Here is a 17,227-nt window from a genome sequence, read left to right on the forward strand (position 1 = left end):
GACAACGCAAAGACGCGGCACTGGACAAGACAACATTCAGGTGAGTGAAATTTCTCTTGTATTACATACCACAAGTCATGAACTGTTAAAGCATACGTTTTGTTTCCATGGTGACAACAATTTGCAGAGGGGGTGACTGTCCTGTGCTAGTGACGGTCAAATGAACAATATATTCGTGGGTTTGCTGTTACAATCAAGATACTCTGGTGAGGAAAAAAAACTACAACAAAAAACTAAGCTAACATATATAACTTACCACTCGAGAAGAGTACTCCTGATACATCTGGGTACGATAGGATAAATAGTGTTAATGTGCAAACGCTATCCTTTCTAAGTGCTCTCTGTCTCTCCTGTCGCTGACGTCTGAAGTGAGTCCGGACATGATGTGCATACGGCACTGCATCAGCAGAGACCAGGTATCCATGATAACTGGATGCGAGCTGGTAACCGGTCAAACAGCCTGCACAACTGTCGCGTGACGCAATCGAACGTCGAGGGACTCGCTCTCACAAGCACTCTCTCAGTCACACAGACAGACTCACACGCCCGACGTGAGCAATGAAGCCAATCACTCCTCACTGGACACAAAATCACGCACACGTAGGGACAAAACTACACGTGAGTTTATTTGCGGTCACAAGGTGCGACCCACCAACTCAAAAGAAAAGAGAAAAAAAAAAAACCTAGTAAATCAAATGGCGAGACAAAGCAGAGAACAAAGAAGAGAACACCTCCGCTGGTAAAAAAAAAAAATTATTGAAAACACGCACGCACGCACGCACGAGCGCGCGCGCGTAAATACTCTCCACTACCAAACTAATGGTGCCGGCACCATTATTGGCGGAGATCCACGGGTCGCACACAGTTGCCCCAGGCAATGAACGATGGCGACGACGTTGGAGTTGAGTCTTCCAGCACCAGAGCAACCGTCCATAGCAGATGTGGTGAAAATGCTGAGTTCCATAGACAACAAAATTGACCTCATGAATGCTAAAATACAAGAACAATTAAATTCAATACTCAGAGACATGACGGAAGTGGTGAAAGAAAATATGGCGTTGAAGGAGAAAATCCTCAAGCTGGAACACAAACTAGACTATATATAGGGAAGAAGCAGACAAAAATCTAACCTTTTATAACATGCCTGCCCCACAGGAGCAAACGGAGACATGGGCAGACTGTGAAGGGGCTATACAGTCTCTACTCAAAGATAAGCTAAAGTCAAAAGACAACATAATAATAGAGAAAGCCCACCGTCCGAAAAGTGGTGGCCCTCCACTCCCACCCATCCTATCATTTTCAACTTTCCCAAGTTGAAGGATAAAGAAAAGATTCTACCAGCATGAGAAAAACTCGAGGAAAGTGTGCCTGAAACTTTCATTTCGGAAGATTTTACACTCGTGTGGGTCTGTATGTGGGAGGAAGGGGAGGTCTGTGTGTTTTATTAATAGACTTCACTCCGGAGACGGGAAAGAAGACCGACGTACCCACAGACAGGGCCGCCGAGAGCCAGCCCGGGCCCCGGGACAGACGACCTCTCCGGGCCCCTTGTACTTGTAATCGTAAATCTCACGACAGGCCCCAGTACCCCGAAATTGTATTCTACAGACTTGAAACTCAACTTCAGCATGTGTAATGCTTGGGTGATCTGTCCTTAGACCTTTCTTTAAAAGAAAAAGAAAAGGAGAAGAAGAAAAAAAATCCACTGACCAAGGCCGGGCCCCCTTGACAGCCGCGGGCCCGGGTACACTAGACCCCCCTGTCCCCCCTCTCGTCAGGCCTGCCCACAGATACAATTACAATTCAGCTCGCTTGCAACGTAGAATAATAATTCAGCGCAACATTGAAGGTGAGGCTCGGTGTGGGACTGAAGGTTGCAAACATGCCGCCGACTACACCCTACAAACTGGGAACAGCCTGTGTGTAGACACGTGTGGTGCACACAATGCAAGCTATCCGCACGGGCCACATGAATCGACAAGCATTGAAAAGTAATTAAACCTCCTTGCAGTCCCGGTTGGTAGACACCGCAGGCACGACAGGTGAGAGGACATCGTCGACATTACACTAGTGTAAGAAAGTTATGTTTGAGCCTCTGTTTTGCTTTGTTTTGCTTTGACGTTTCCCACGCCGTCTATAATCTACCTTAGAGTCCATATTCATGTATGGTCAGGAACATTGCTATCATGCATTATTACGAACAACGGGAGACTAGTGATGCGCAAGGACAGTTGGTGAAAATTGATGTTGTAAGTGTGAGAATGAAAGATTGCGAAGAACCAAGCGGAGAAAGTGTATAATTTCTATAAACAGGTTAATAAATAACACCCTTTTTCTTCACGACGAAAAGATGACGAGAGAGTGAGAGAAGCAAGAGAAAGGAAAACATACACAGACATACAACCACACATAGACACACATATGCACATTCGCATCCCACCCCCTACATACTATGTTACTGGTCATTCATCAACACAAGGTACTCAAAATAAACTTGTATACAGGTGTATGGCGCTTTTCCAGGCATCACGCTTTCCGGTAACCGAAGGAAGGTGACAGCGGGGAGGGGCAAGTGAACGAGCTGGGAGACATTGAGTCACGTGAGCAGTACGACGATTTCCACGACATCCTCAATCGCTTGCAGACAGCGGGAATCCTCTGAGTGAGCGAAATTTCTTTTACTTTACATGATAAAGCTTGCTTACAGTAGTTGTCAGTCCTTCGGGGAGAAAGTGAGGGAAGAAGCAGTCTAAGACAAAGTCAGTGGCCGACAGCTGAGGGGATGTTGATGTGACTGAACAGTCTTCCGAGCGCCTCTTTCGCAGTCAAAATCGCATGAAGTAAATAATAGTTAGACCACAAATATGATGTATTTTTGGTTACTTTGATAAAACGATTTTAATATTTGATTGATAGGATAGGTGAAGACTGCCTTCATGATTGTGTTGCGCAGAAATGTGCTCCCGCGCTTGACAAAGAAGCTTTACAAGTAGATGAGTATCGTTAGTGGTTTAGTCGACTCGTTGAAGAGCAGAGACCGATGTCACCGTGAAAAAAAAATTATTTGTATCTGCTCAGTCACTGCACTGGTGACAAGCACTAACCATTGCCCCACCAGATCACCGACAGTGAAGCGGAAAAAGGTACTTAGTCGGCATCATCCAAGTGTCGATGAAACATTTAATAATGCTCATCTACTTGTAAGTGTGGGTGTGCAAGAGATTAGTAAATGAAATAATCCGAGAGTGATAAGTCGTCGTGAAAAAACTTTTTTTTTTTGCACCTGTCTGGTTTTTTTTTTTTTTTTTTCACCAAAGCGCACGCTGTCTGGGCCACCCCCGCATGACGTCATGTAACCGATTCACAATGCTGCAAATCTACCCGAGTGTCGCGTTTCGTCCGTCGATTCACGGTCTGTCTGCTAAGACCATCTCTTAGCCTCTCGCCCAAAGAAGGTTATTATGCCTCGGTGAACCATTCAACAGTTTATTATCCGAAGCCGCGATAAAGTTCTCACGGTACTCATCATAAACATTTAGCAAGATCTTCCGGAACCCGGATGCGTCTGCGTGTTTGTGTGTGTGTAGGGAGGGGGGAAGTTGGGGGAGCTGCTAGTCACACGTCGTAATTTTACAGCTTACAAGAGGGGTCGGGGCGGGGGTCATAAACGCTAGTCTGCACTCTTCCATCTTAAATCTCCTTAAACAGAATGCCTGCACACATGGGGTGAAATCTAAACAAGGAATAAGCTGCCATATATTCCATTAGCCAAATGGCTAAACATTCAGCCTTGTAGTCCATAACCCGATGAGTAACCTTGCTGAAAACAACGGAATCTCATTCAACCAGTGAGAAGGAAAGCCGCAAAGCCTGGCGGGAGATACAACAAACACACTAACTGTAAACCATCAATTACAGGCTTGAGGGTAAGAGTTAGTTTGGGGGGACGGTGCTTAAGGTTAAGGTTAGGCTATCATGTGGGCAAAGCAGACGATGCGACTTCATGCGATTTCCGTAACTCCAACCACCGATTCTCCATTTGTCTTACTTGAAGTAGGGATACTCAAGGCTTGCACGTGCACGTGTCGAACAACATGTTTCTCACTTCTGAGATAATTTACTGTGTCTAACATGGAACGTGTGTATGTGTGCGGATGTATTGTAAGGTGAAGAACATGAACAGAATGTCGCTTTTCGATATCGCTTAGAAATAAACCAGTGAGAAGAGTGTAGTTCATTAGGTATAACTAGTCACGGTTCTAGATGTTATATGTTGTATGCATTCCAACTTTGAGCTGCATAGTTTTACAGATAGTAAAAATGAAATATAATTAAGGTATTTTAATGTATGATGTAGGTGACTCATGATCAGATGACTACCCGGCTGCTCAGTAGTGTAGTGGCCGAAACACCCACTTTGCAACATTGCAGTGAAAGACCCTGGGTCTCCTCTCAAGGCACCCGCTGTATGTAACAAATGTTCGCAGGACTGGCCGTTTGAGGGGTTTCTCCAGATACTCCAATTCCTATCCCCCCTACAGAGTGTTAAATCGACGCAAGGTGGAAGCACATTCCCAATAAATCAACCAGCCAGCCAGCCAGGCAGGCAACCAATCAACGAACTAGCGACCCAGCTATTCAACCAGCCATCATACAGACAACAATCTTGTACTTTCACCAGCACGTCTTGTGATAGAACAAATACTTATTTGTTAGTAGAACCACTGCGATGTCTGGTATTGTCCTTAAAGCTTTACTGCACATAATCATTATTTCCAGCGTTGACATGTTTATTCTGAAACCTTTATATTTACCAAATTCGCTTTTGTCAGACTCATGTAACAAACAATTTCAAGGCCGTGCTTGTGGAGACCTACGAGCCAACGAAGCAGAATGGCAGCACTGCGATGATGTGTGCTGTAAGACAATCAACAAAACCTTGCAGCTCACCTGCCACGAGGGACAAACGTTTGTCAAGAGCTTCTACTATAACTGTGTGTCCACACAACTGACAAGACTACCAGCTGCAACAGTCACGACACAAAAGCCCGACACATCTTCCCCATACATGCATGTTCTTTTCAATGGCGCAATAGTCTTTGGAATATTAATAAGCATGGGCAACTTTTTGTTGTTATTTTGTTATGTTATGCAGCCCATCTAAGACGATAGAGGCCTAGATGTTAACGATATATCAGCGATAAAAGCGCTGATTTTTTGTACATTATTTGTCACAATATTTCCACTTGCATGTGTGCGATACAGCATACATCAGTTGGTTGTTCACACTGACTGACTCTGAAACTGAGACTGTCTGACCGATGTGTAGACAAGTCCAAAGCCCTCCCCACTCACTGAAATTAAAGATTCGTTAACATGACTTCTTTGTACTTTGTGCTTTAAATAGGGTACAGTGGTCAATAAATATCAGTCTGCTTCGGTTCATTTCTCTACCCCAGAGGTTGTGGGACAATCGTGGGTTATAGATCTTGCCTCATACATCCCTCTGTGGTTTCTGTTCACGGGTTGACCGTTGGTAGTTTTGTATGTGTGTGACTTTGCATAAGTCAGTTGCATTCATCCGCCTTCACACACTGTCCTGTCTTCGACCAAATAGTGTACCCAGCCTCCACCACCACCCATCTGATCAGATTGCGCTGCGCGGGTGTCTCCATCAATATGCCAGACAAAGGCGACAAGTCTATAGAACAGACCTGGGCAAGGGCCGGCCCGCGGGGCGGATCCGGCCCGCCTCCTGTCTCTGACCGGCCCTCGCGCTGGCCCGCCCGCCAGTATTGGGTAAAACTGAGTTAACTATATTAGTCCGGCCCTCTAAAACCATCCCAATTTCTCATGCGGCCCCTTGTGAAAATTAATTGCCCACCCCTGCTATAGAATGTATATAGAAAAAAGTCACTGATGGGGTGAGTGCAGAGAATGCTTTTGATAATACTTTCCCCCCTTCTTCAATTTGAAATGCGGAGTGGTTAAACGTTATTTGTAAATCTCTGCTCGATCTGAACACGTGCATTAGATGTATTCACACTGAACGCTCGCCTCTCTCTCTCACACACACACACACCTACACAGAGAAAGAAAAAGAAAAGACTGAGAGAAAAAGAAAAAACTGAGAGAAAAAGAAAGAGGGTTTCTAAAGGTATACGGAATGGGTGTCTGCTGGTGTCCGCGATGTCTTCAGGGTGTCTGGCAGTGTTTGTCGGTGTCTTCAGTGTGTCTGCAGTGTGTCCGCGATGTGTGGCAGTGTGAACACGTGCCTGCGGTAAGTCAGCAGTGTCTGGTAGAGAAACAAGAAAAGGAGAATGAATGGAAGGACATACAAAGAACAAGACAAAGAGAGGAGGAGGGCACAGCCGAGCAAGGAGTTTAGGCTAAATCGAAACTTAAGAAGTGCTTTCATCCGGTGACCACCATCTTCAACAGTGAGCTAGAGCCTGTTGTCTTTCGTGTTCTCAATGCTCCTGAAGGGTGGCGAAAAGAGTGTAAAACATCCCGGTGGCAACAATATGTTTGTTTCCGGTGTAAGATCAGGAGGAGCCGTGAACATCAGTGTCATCTGATATCTGGTGTGTCGTGTGCTCACCTTATAATCCGGACTTTACAAGGGTTATCACTTATCGCTCTCAGTTAACGACTCGGATAACAGTGGTTTATGTCGGTTTAGTTGTGGCCGTGAGTAAAGTGTTTCCAGCTGACGAGCGGTACTGTTGTTTTTCTTTCTTTCTTTCTTGTAGCTGCAGTTCAAAGATATCGGTGCTGAGCTGATCGTAAACATCTACTAAAACATATCAGGATTATACTGGTGGGCTCAGTTGGATGTCTTTTTTTTTTTCAAAATATGATGGCCTTGTCGACTAGAGCTACGAAAATGCTTGCAAACAAATCTGATAGAAAGAGCGAGAAACATAAGCCAGGCAGTAGATGTGTCATCATCTACCCTCGGTCGCCCACAAACCCACCCCGTGCCAGCCCATCCGCCAGCTGCTACCCCAACTCCTCACTCCTTCACATGCAGCACAGCACGTTTTCGAAAGGGGATGGGAGGAGTCGGGGGAAGTGGCTGGTCGCATGCAGCATGTATGCCTTTTCTAAAGGGGTCGACCCTCCTATAAGGGATGGAAGGAGTGAAAATTGAGGCTGGCGGGCTGGGAGGGGACAGTGAAGGTTGGCTGCCCAGAGTTCATTTCTCGTCTCGGGCACGCTGATCTTTCTCTGCATGTGACATCTGTTTACAGGGCTGGCTGTCTTGCCGTGATATAGCCTTAGTTGCTAGCAAGGCGTAAAACACCAATTCTCACCCCCCGCCCTCTGAGAGAAGGCAACCCAGGCTCCGCACTGCACCTAATAACCGAGGCCCGTGTAGCTACTTCCTCGTTTTGCCTCGCGGTCTCCATAAACCAGCTCCACCTTACACCCGAACCACGACACCCGCACCACCCCATCCGTCAGCCGAGGTAACCAGCAAGCGAGTTGCGCTCGTCAGCGACACAATGAGCATTGCCCGCCCCTAAACCTTGCGTGGGCGGCGCTGCAAGCCGCAAGCAGCACGTGCGCCAGTCGGCCGAAACGTTCAACGCCGATGGACGCCCGCTAATGTTATCAGTCAAAGCTATCAATATTCTAGAAGTCGACCTGTCGCAAAAGTTAGAGGGCTTGACTACTCCGCACAGTACTCAGCTTCCACGACCCTGTCAGTCGCTTGAAGACAATGCAAAGACGCGGCACGGGACAAGACAACAGGTGAGTGAAATTTCTCTCGTATTACATACCCTAACCCTAACCCTAAACCTAACTGTTAAAGCGTACGTTTTGTTTCCATGGTGACAACAATTTGCAGAGGAGGTGACTGTCCTGTGTTAGTGACGGTCAAATGAGCAATATATTCGTGGGTTTGCTGTTACAATCTAGATACTCTGGTGAGAAAAAAAAAAAAAAAAACTACAACAAAAAACTAAGCTAACAATTATCAATCTAACGTATATAACTTACCACTCGAGAAGAGTACTCCTGATACATCTGGGTACGATCGGATAAATAGTGTTAATGTGCAAAAGCTATCCTTTCTAAGTGCTCTCTGTCTCTCTTGTCGCTGACGTCTGAAGTGAGTCCGGACATAATGTGCATACGGCACTGCATCAGCAGACCAGAGGTATCCATGATAACTTGATGCGCGCTGGTAACCGGTCAAACAGCCTGCACAACTGTCGCATGACGCGATCGAACGTCGCGGGACTCGCTCTCACAAGCACACTTTCAGTCACACAGACTCACACGCCCGACGTGAGCAATGAAGCCAATCACTCCTCACTGGACACAAAATCACGCACACGTAGGGACAAAACTACACGTGAGTTTATTTGCGGTCACAAGGTGCGACCCACCAACTCAAAAGAAAAGAGAGAAGAAAAAAAAAATAGTAAATCAAATGGCGAGACAAAGCAGAGAACAAAGAAGAGGACACCTCCGCTGGTAAAAAAAAATTATTGAAAACACGCACGCACGCGCGCGCGTAAATACTCTCCACTACCAAACTAATGGTGCCGGCACCATTATTGGCGGAGATCCACGGTCGCACACCGTTGCCCCAGTCAATGAACGATGGCGACGACGTTGCAGTTGAGTCTTCCAGCACCAGAGCAACCGTCCAAAGAAGATGTGCTGAAAATGCTGAGTTCCATAGACAACAAAATTGACCTCATGAATGCTAAAATACAAGAACAATTAAATTCAATACTCAGAGACATGACGGAAGTGGTGAAAGAAAATATGGCGTTGAAGGAGAAAATCCTCAAGCTGGAACACAAACTAGACTATATACAGGGAAGAAGCAGACAAAAATCTAAGCTTTTATAACATGCCTGCCCCACAGGGGCAAACGGAGACCTGGGCAGACTGTGAAGGGGCTATACAGTCTCTCCTCAAAGATAAGCTAAAGTCAAAAGACAACATAAAAATAGAGAAAGCCCACCGTCCGAAAAGTGGTGGCCCTCCACCCCCCACCCATCTTATCATTTTCAACTTTCCCAAGTTGAAGGATAAAGAAAACGTTCTACCAGCATGACAAAAACTCGAGGAAAGTGTGCATGAAACTTTCATCTCGGAAGATTTTACACTCGGGTGGGTCTGTATGTGTGAGGAGGGGGAGGTCTGTGTGTTTTATTAATAAACTTCACTCCGGAGACGGGAAAGAAGACCGACGTACCCACAGATACAATTACAATGCAGCTCGCTTGCAACGTAGAATAATTCAGCGCAACATTGAAGGTGGGGCTCGGTGTGGGACTGAAGGTGGCAAACATGCCGCAAACTATTCCCTACAAACTGGGAACAGCCTGTGTGTAGACACGTGTGGTGCACACAACGCACAGCTTTCCGCACGGGCCACGTGAATCGACAAGCATTGAAAAGTAATTAAACCTCCTCGCAGTCCCGGTTGGTAGACACCGCAGGCACGACAGGTGAGAGGACATCGTCGACATTACACTAGTGTAAGAAAGTTATGTTTGAGCCTCTGTTTTGCTTTGTTTTGCTTTGACGTTTCCCACGCCATCTATAATCTACCTTAGAGTCCATATTCATGTATGGTTATGCCTTAGAGTCCATATTCATGTATGGTTATGCATTATTACGAACAACGGGAGACTAGTGATGTGCAAGGACAGTTGGTGAAAATTGATGTTGTAAGTGTGAGATTGAAAGATTGCGAAGAACCAAGCGGAGAAAGTGTATAATTTCTATAAACAGGTTAATAAATAACACCCTTTTTCTTCACGACGAAAAGATGAGGAGAGAGTGAGAGAAGCAAGAGAAAGGAAAACATACACAGACATACAACCACACATAGACACATATGCACATTCACATCCCACCCCCTACATACTATGTTACTGGTCATTCATCAACACAAGGTACTCAAAATAAACTTGTATACAGGTGTATGGCGCTTTTCCAGGCATCACGCTTTCCGGTAACCGAAGGAAGGTGACAGCGGGGAGGGGCAAGTGAACGAGCTGGGAGACATTGAGTCACGTGAGCAGTACGGCGATTTCCACGACATCCTCAATCGCTTGCAGACAGCGGGAATCCTCTGAGTGAGCGAAATTTCTTTTACTTTACATGATAAAGCTTGCTTACAGTAGTTGTCAGTCCTTCGGGGAGAAAGTGAGGGAAGAAGCAGTCTAAGACAAAGTCAGTGACCGACAGCTGGGGATGTTGATGTGACTGAACAGTCTTCCGAGCGCCTCTTTCGCAGTCAAAATGTATGAAGTAAATAATAGTTAGACCACAAATATGATGTATTTTGTTACTTTGATAAAACGATTTTAATATTTGATTGATAGATAGGTGAAGACTGCCTTCATGATTGTGTTGCGCAGAAATGTGCTCCCGCGCTTGACAAAGAGCTTTACAAGTAGAATGAGTATCGTTAGTGGTTTAGTCGACTCGTTGAAGAGCAGAGACCGATGTCACCGTGAAAAAAAAATTATTTGTATCTGCTCAGACACTGCACTGGTGACAAGCACTAACCATTGCCCCATCAGATCACCGACAGTGAAGCGGAAAAAGGTACTTAGTCGGCATCATCCAAGTGTCGATGAAACATTTAATAATGCTCATCTACTTGTAAGTGTGGGTGTGCAAGAGATTAGTAAATGAAATTATCCGAGAGCGATAAGTCGTTGTGAAAAAACTTTTTTTTTTTTTTTTTTTTTTTGCACCTGTCTGTTTTATTTTTTATTCACCAAAGCGCACGCTGTGTCTGGGCCAACCCCGCATAACGTCATGTAACCGATTCATAATGCTGCAAATCTTCTACCCGAGTGTCGCGTCTCTTCAGTCGATTCACGGTTGTCTGCCTTGATCATCTCTTAGCGTCTCGCCAAGTTGAAGGCTATTAGGTCTCGGTGAACCATTCAACAATTTATTATCCGAAGCCGCAATAAAGTTCTCCCGCTACTCATTATAAGGATTCAACAAGATGTTCTTGCAAGAACCCGGATGCGTCTGCGTGTATGTGGGTTTCAAAAATATATTTAGTTACAATTACAGAGCACGAGAGGAATACAGGAGAAATAAAGGATTCGTTTCTCACTTAATTACCACTTATTAGCACTATTTCGGTTGCTGATGTTTATAAAAATCGAAAAAATCCAGTGAAATCGACCCTTGTGTCCTTCCGCCGAGTAACCACGATAGCTTCCTGAGATGATCAAGAAGACGAGTCTGGGTGTGACGTCACACGCTCAGGAAGTGTCTGAGGTCATTGCTAGGAATTGAACTCGTGATCGGTGGTGTCTCGTGAGTTAATGTAGGTTTTAAAGTGAACTGTTCAAAGCACACTTTTAAAAACGATAGAAAACAGTCTGTTTCACTTGGTAAGCAGTCTTGGTCATACGTCATAAGGTCACGTGACGGAGAACGAGACTTCGTCTAAGTAAACGAAAGGGTCCTATGTAATTTCTCTTATTAAACACAACATGCTACAAAACCGTCAACTTTTCCCGTGTGAACAGACGCGAAAATAGACGAGATTCAAGTGGATCCTACTCTGTACGCGATTCTAAGCAGTTTTATTTTGCCTCTAGAATCCCTTTAAGCCAGTTTAAGGGGTCCACCGCTGCTAGTGCCGGTTAGTCTAATTCAGTGGTTTTTAACCTTGTTTGAGGTACCGAACCAACAAGTTTTATATGCACATTCACCGAACCCTTCTTTAGTGTCATCACGAATTGCGGGTGTGTCTTGACCTCCATGGCGGAGGCTCCACCGAACCCCTGAGACCGACTCACCGAACCCCTAGGGTTCGATCGAACCCCAGTTAAGAACCACTGGTCTAATTTGTCCTTTCTCTCCTTGCGGATGACACAGGGACACGTACACGTGTCGAACAAAATGTTTCTCACTTCTGAGATAAGTTGCTGTGTCTAACATGGAACGTGTGTATGTGCGGATGCATTGTTAGGTGAAGAACATGAGCATAATGTCGCTTTTCGATATCGCTTAGAAATAAATCAGTGAGAAGAGTGTAGTTCATTAGGTATAACTAGTCTATAGCTAGTTCTATATGTTCGTAAAATATGTTGTATGCATCCCAACTTTGTGCTGCATAGTTTGCAAACAGTAAACAGGAAATATAATTAAGGTATTTTAATGTATGATGTAGGTGACCTTATGATCAGATGACTACGTGATCTCTGTGGCAAAAGAGATAACAGACGAGTTGCAAAACGTCAGATAACTACCCGGGGTGCTCAGCAGTGTAGTGGTTGAAACAACCACTTGTCAACATTGCAGTGAAAGACCCTGGGTTCAGATCTCATCTCAAGGCACCCGCTGTGTATGGGACATGCTCGCAGGACTGGCCGTTGGGGGATTTCTCCAGATACTCCAATTCCCATCCCCCCTCCTCTACAGAGTGTGAAATCGACTCAAGGTGGAAGCACATTCCCACTAAATCAACCAGCCAGCCAGCCAGCGACCCAGCTATTCAACCAGCCATCATACAGACAACAATCTTGTACTTTCACCAGCACGTCTTGTGATAGAACAAATCGTTATTTGTTAGTAGAACCACTGCGATGTCTGGTATTGTCCTTAAAGCTTTACTGCACATAATCATCATTTCCAGCGTTGACATGTTTATTCTGAAACCTTTATATTTACCAAATTCGCTTTTGTCAGACTCATGTAACAAAGAATTTCAAGGCCGTGCTTGTGGAGACCTACTAGCCAACGAAGCAGAATGGCAGCACTGCGATGATGTGTGCTGTAAGACAATCAACAAAACCTTGCAGCTCACCTGCCACGAGAGACAAACGTTTGTCAAGAGCTTCTACTATGACTGTGTGTCTACACAACTGACAACACTACCAGCTGCAACAGTCACGACACAAAAGCCCGACACATCTTCCCCATACATGCACGTTCTTTTGAATGGCGCAATAGTCTTTGGAATATTAATAAGCATGGGCAACTTTTTGTTGTTATGTTGTTATGTTATGCAGCCCATCTAAGACGATAGAGGCCTAGATGTTAACGATATATCAGCGATAAAAGCGCTGATTTTTTTGTACATAATTTGTCACAATATTTCCACTTGCATGTGTGCGATACAGCATACATCAGTTGGTTGTTCAGTGTGACTGAGACTGACTGATGTGTAGACAAGCCCAAAGCCCTCCCCACTCACTGCAATTAAAGATTCATTAACATGACTTCTTTGTAATTTGTGCTTTAAATAGGGTACAGTGGTCAATAAATACCAGTCTGCTTCGGTTTTATTATCATTTCGCTACCCCAGAGGTTGTTCAATAAAACATAACAATCGTGGGTTATAGATCTTGCCTCGGACATCCCTCTGTGGTTTCTGTTCACGGGTTGACCGTTGGTAGTTTTGTATGTGTGTGACTTTGCATAAGTCAGTTGCATTCATCCGCCTTCACACACTATCCTGTCTTCGACCAAATAGTGTACCCAGCCTCCACCACCACCCATCTGATCAGATTGCGCTGCGCGGGTGTCTCCATACAATATGCCAATGGTCATAAGACCATTTGATACATGGCGTACCTGTTCTCGAGGACTGTTATTTTTGCACGACTATGACACGGAAAAGCAAAGAGAAAATGATACATTGAACTTGGATACTGATTGAGATACTTGGACACAGAGGTTCTGAATCATGTGCCGTAGCAAGGCTTTGCAGCAAGGTTTCGCTTAGCACGAGGTGACAAAATGCTTCTTAAGTTTTCGCCGTCACTGAGACGATTACGAAAACAAAAAATAACCCCACGTACCCAACCACCAACTCCCACCCGGTAAATCTGTAAACGCGAAAACGTGTTTTCGTGTTCCGTCAAATATCTTCATCGTTTAAAGCTTTCTCGTGCCGCGGAAAACAAAAGGCGATAAGTCTATAGAATGTATATAGCAACAAGTCACTGATGCGGTGAGTGCAGAGAATGCTTGTGATAATACTTTCCCCCTTCTTCAATTTGAAATACGGAGTGGTTAAACGTTATTTTTAAATCTCTGCTCGATCTGAACACGTGCGTTAGATGTATTCACACTGCACGCTCGCCTTTCTCTCTCTCTCACACACACGCCAACACAGAGAAAGAAAAAGAAAAGACAGAGAGAAAAAGAAAGAGGGTTTCTAATGGTCTATGGAATGGGTGTCCGCGATGTCTCCAGGGTGTCTGGCAGTGTTTGTCGGTCGCTGTGACATAGCCTTAGCCCTGGCACGGTGTTAAAGATAAACAGTGTTTGTCACTGACTGCGGCATGTCCTGTGGTGTGTCCGTGGTGTCTGGCAGTGTTTGTCGGTGTCTTCAGTGTGTCCGCGATGTGTGGTAGTGTGAACACGTGTCTGCGATAAGTCAGCAGTGTCTGGTAGACAAAGAAGAAAAGGGCAATGAATGGAAGGACATAAAAAGAACAAGAGAAAGAGAGGAGGAGGGCAAAGCCGAGCAAGGAGTTTAGGCTAAATCGAAACTTAAGAAATCCGGTGACCACCATCTTCAATAGTGAGCTAGAGCCTGTTGTCTTTCGTGTTCTCAGTGCTCCTGAAGGGTGGCGAAAAGAGTTAAAAATATCCCGGTGGCAACATGTTTCTTTCTGGTGTAAGATCAGGAGGAGCTGTGAACATCGGCGTCATCGGACATGTCGTGTGTTCACCTTATTATCCGGACTTTACAAGGGTTATCACTTATCGCTATTAGTTAACTACTCGGAAAACAGTGGATTTTGTGGGTTTAGTTGTGGCTGTGATTGAAGTGTTTCAAGCTGACGAGCCGCATGGTTTTTTTTTTCTTTCTTGTAGCTGCAGTTGTAGCTCGGTGCTGAGCTGATCGTAAACATCTGTTACTAAAACATGTCAAGATTAAACAGGTGGGCTCAGTTGGATGTCTTTTTGTCAAAATAGGATAGCATTGCCGACTAGAGCTGCTCAAACAAATCTGATACAAAGAGCGAGAGACATAAGCCAGGCAACCCCGTGCCAGCCCATCCGCCAGTCACTACCCCTCACTCCTCTCAGTCACTCCTCTCACTCCTTCAGTAAAGGCAGACGAGGCATACAGCACGTATTCGAAAGGGGATGGGAGGAGTCGGGGTAGTGCAGCGGTTCTCAACCTTTTACTTGTGACACCCCCCACCCCTTTAGCCAGCAATGTAAGTTAATTTCACTAATGCCGGTATAAGAAACTTCCAAAAAATGACCACCTTCGCGCCCCCCTTATCAGCACGTCGCCTCTCCCCCCCCCCCAAGAGGGCGCGCCCCACCGTTTGAGAACCGAGGGTTAGTGGCTGGTCGCATGCAGCACGTATTCCTTTTCTAAAGGGGGTGGCCCTCCTATAACGGATGGAAGGAGTGAAATAGTGGCTGGCGGGCTGGGAGGGGACGGATTTTACCTGTCTCACATTTCTTACCCTCCCTCCCCCACTAAGCCTGGATCAAAATAGGTACAGTACAAATGAAATAATGTTTCTGTCAATATCGCACTTGCAGGAAGACTTACAATTGTTTATACGTTGAGTTCCCCTGACTAGTATCTCAGCGCCCAGCACTAGCTGCGGGCCTCCAGTCTCGTAAACAACGTAAACAATCTTAAATTTCATAATGGGAGTGAAAGGACTTGAAGGTGTTGTGTGGAGTGGGTCTGGGAAACAAAGTAAAAGATCCAATTCTTAATAAAAGAAACTTGTAACATTGCTTCTAAAATCTTTCTTTACCCACCCCTATGACGATTTCAACGAAAACCAGTTAAACGTCGGACACCATAATTATTAGGATAAACTAAAAGGCGGTCTGCGCATGCGTGGAAGAAGTGAGTGGGAGACACGAGTGTCACCAATGCACTTGCACATCAAGGTATCAAGGCTATGTGCAAACTTAATAGAAAGTTGGGATGTTAGGGATGGCGGGGGATGAAAGGGTGGGGAGGAGGAAGGTTGAAACTGGTGTTTTACACCGAACCAGAAACTATAAGGCAGTACATCCGGCCCTGTAAACCGAGCTGACTGATCGCGATATAAAAAACAGTCTCTTGGATAGACAGATCGAAACAAACGAGAGACAGAGGTAAGGGAGGGTGGAGCTGGAGTTCCGGTTAGGTCCTATTTCATTTAGTGTTGCTTTATTGTGGTATTTACTTTTATTGTAGGCTCATGATAAATACTGTAAATTATTTGATTCCTTATTAAATAATCATTGTCGCCTTGATAAGTGAATTATTTCAGAAAACAGGAATTGCTGCTCGGCTTAATTCGCTGTCGCTGCCTCTATCTTTATATATATTTTTTTCTCTCTCTTTTTTTTTTTCTCCATCCACTATGCACGTGTCGTCAGTTTTGTACTCCTGACTTGTCGTCTATATCGTCTGTAAGGATGACGTGTTTCAAACCATACGACTGTAGTGGTGGTGGTGGAGGTGATGGAATATCAACAGTCCAGGAGTTGCGCATCACTTTAGAGATATGTTGTTGACTACTGCAACATTTTTGCTTGTACAGCTTCCTTGTAAACATGTAAAGTGATTTGGTCAGCTGACTGAACTAAGCGGCCTCACCGAGTTCGGTTTCTTGTCACAGTAAAGAAGCCGACGCAGTTGTCTATAAATACACACGGGAAAGTCCGTCGGCACGTCTGACACGTGACTAGTTTCTGCCCAGCAACCTTCACTTTGTGTCTTTTTCTTCTCCGCGGCAATGCGGACTCGCTGGGGGCAGTTGAAAGGTCGGGGTGGAGATAAGAAGTGTTTAACTTTGTGTCAGCTACTACGAATGTCACGGGAAAACAGCCTGCCTCTGTAAACATGTGCAATAAACAAACACGATATGTGTGCCCGAGATGAGGTCGGAACCATGGACATCCAGTTTGTATTTTGACAAGTTTTTAACACTGGCTGATGATAGAGCTCAAAAGTCTGAAAAGAAGAGTTCTCTTGCCTCGTTCTTTTATTCCTGGACTCTAATCTCCAGAAAGCTGAAAAATGGATTACGAGGTTGTTTCTGAAATGCAAGTCTAAAATGTGATACATGTAAGGAAAAGAATGAGCATATAAAACTCGATTGACCAAGGACCACGGAGGAGTTTTGTTGGATCAGTCTTTGTCTATGTACGGGCACAGGGGTCACCTTGGGGCATAGTCAGACAAACTGCATTTCACAATTTATCAACACGAGCATGAAACAGCATAGTAGCAGCCTTGACA

At 45.1% G+C, this 17,227-nt stretch overlaps 2 long non-coding RNA genes across 2 annotated transcripts in view; one reads left to right on the forward strand and one right to left on the reverse strand.

Annotated features, from left to right (window-relative positions):
• Positions 1-17,227, reverse strand: part of LOC112575099 — a 98,521-nt gene that overhangs the window by 49,994 nt on the left and 31,300 nt on the right. The window lies entirely within an intron of this gene.
• Positions 7,307-13,124, forward strand: LOC112575101. Its single transcript, XR_003101563.1, has 3 exons — positions 7,307-7,758; positions 9,971-10,109; positions 12,179-13,124. It is a non-coding gene; the product is annotated as an uncharacterized LOC112575101 (long non-coding RNA).

Source organism: Pomacea canaliculata, linkage group LG11 (genome assembly GCF_003073045.1).
Source record: "Pomacea canaliculata isolate SZHN2017 linkage group LG11, ASM307304v1, whole genome shotgun sequence".
Classification (NCBI taxonomy): Eukaryota; Metazoa; Mollusca; class Gastropoda; order Architaenioglossa; family Ampullariidae; genus Pomacea; species Pomacea canaliculata.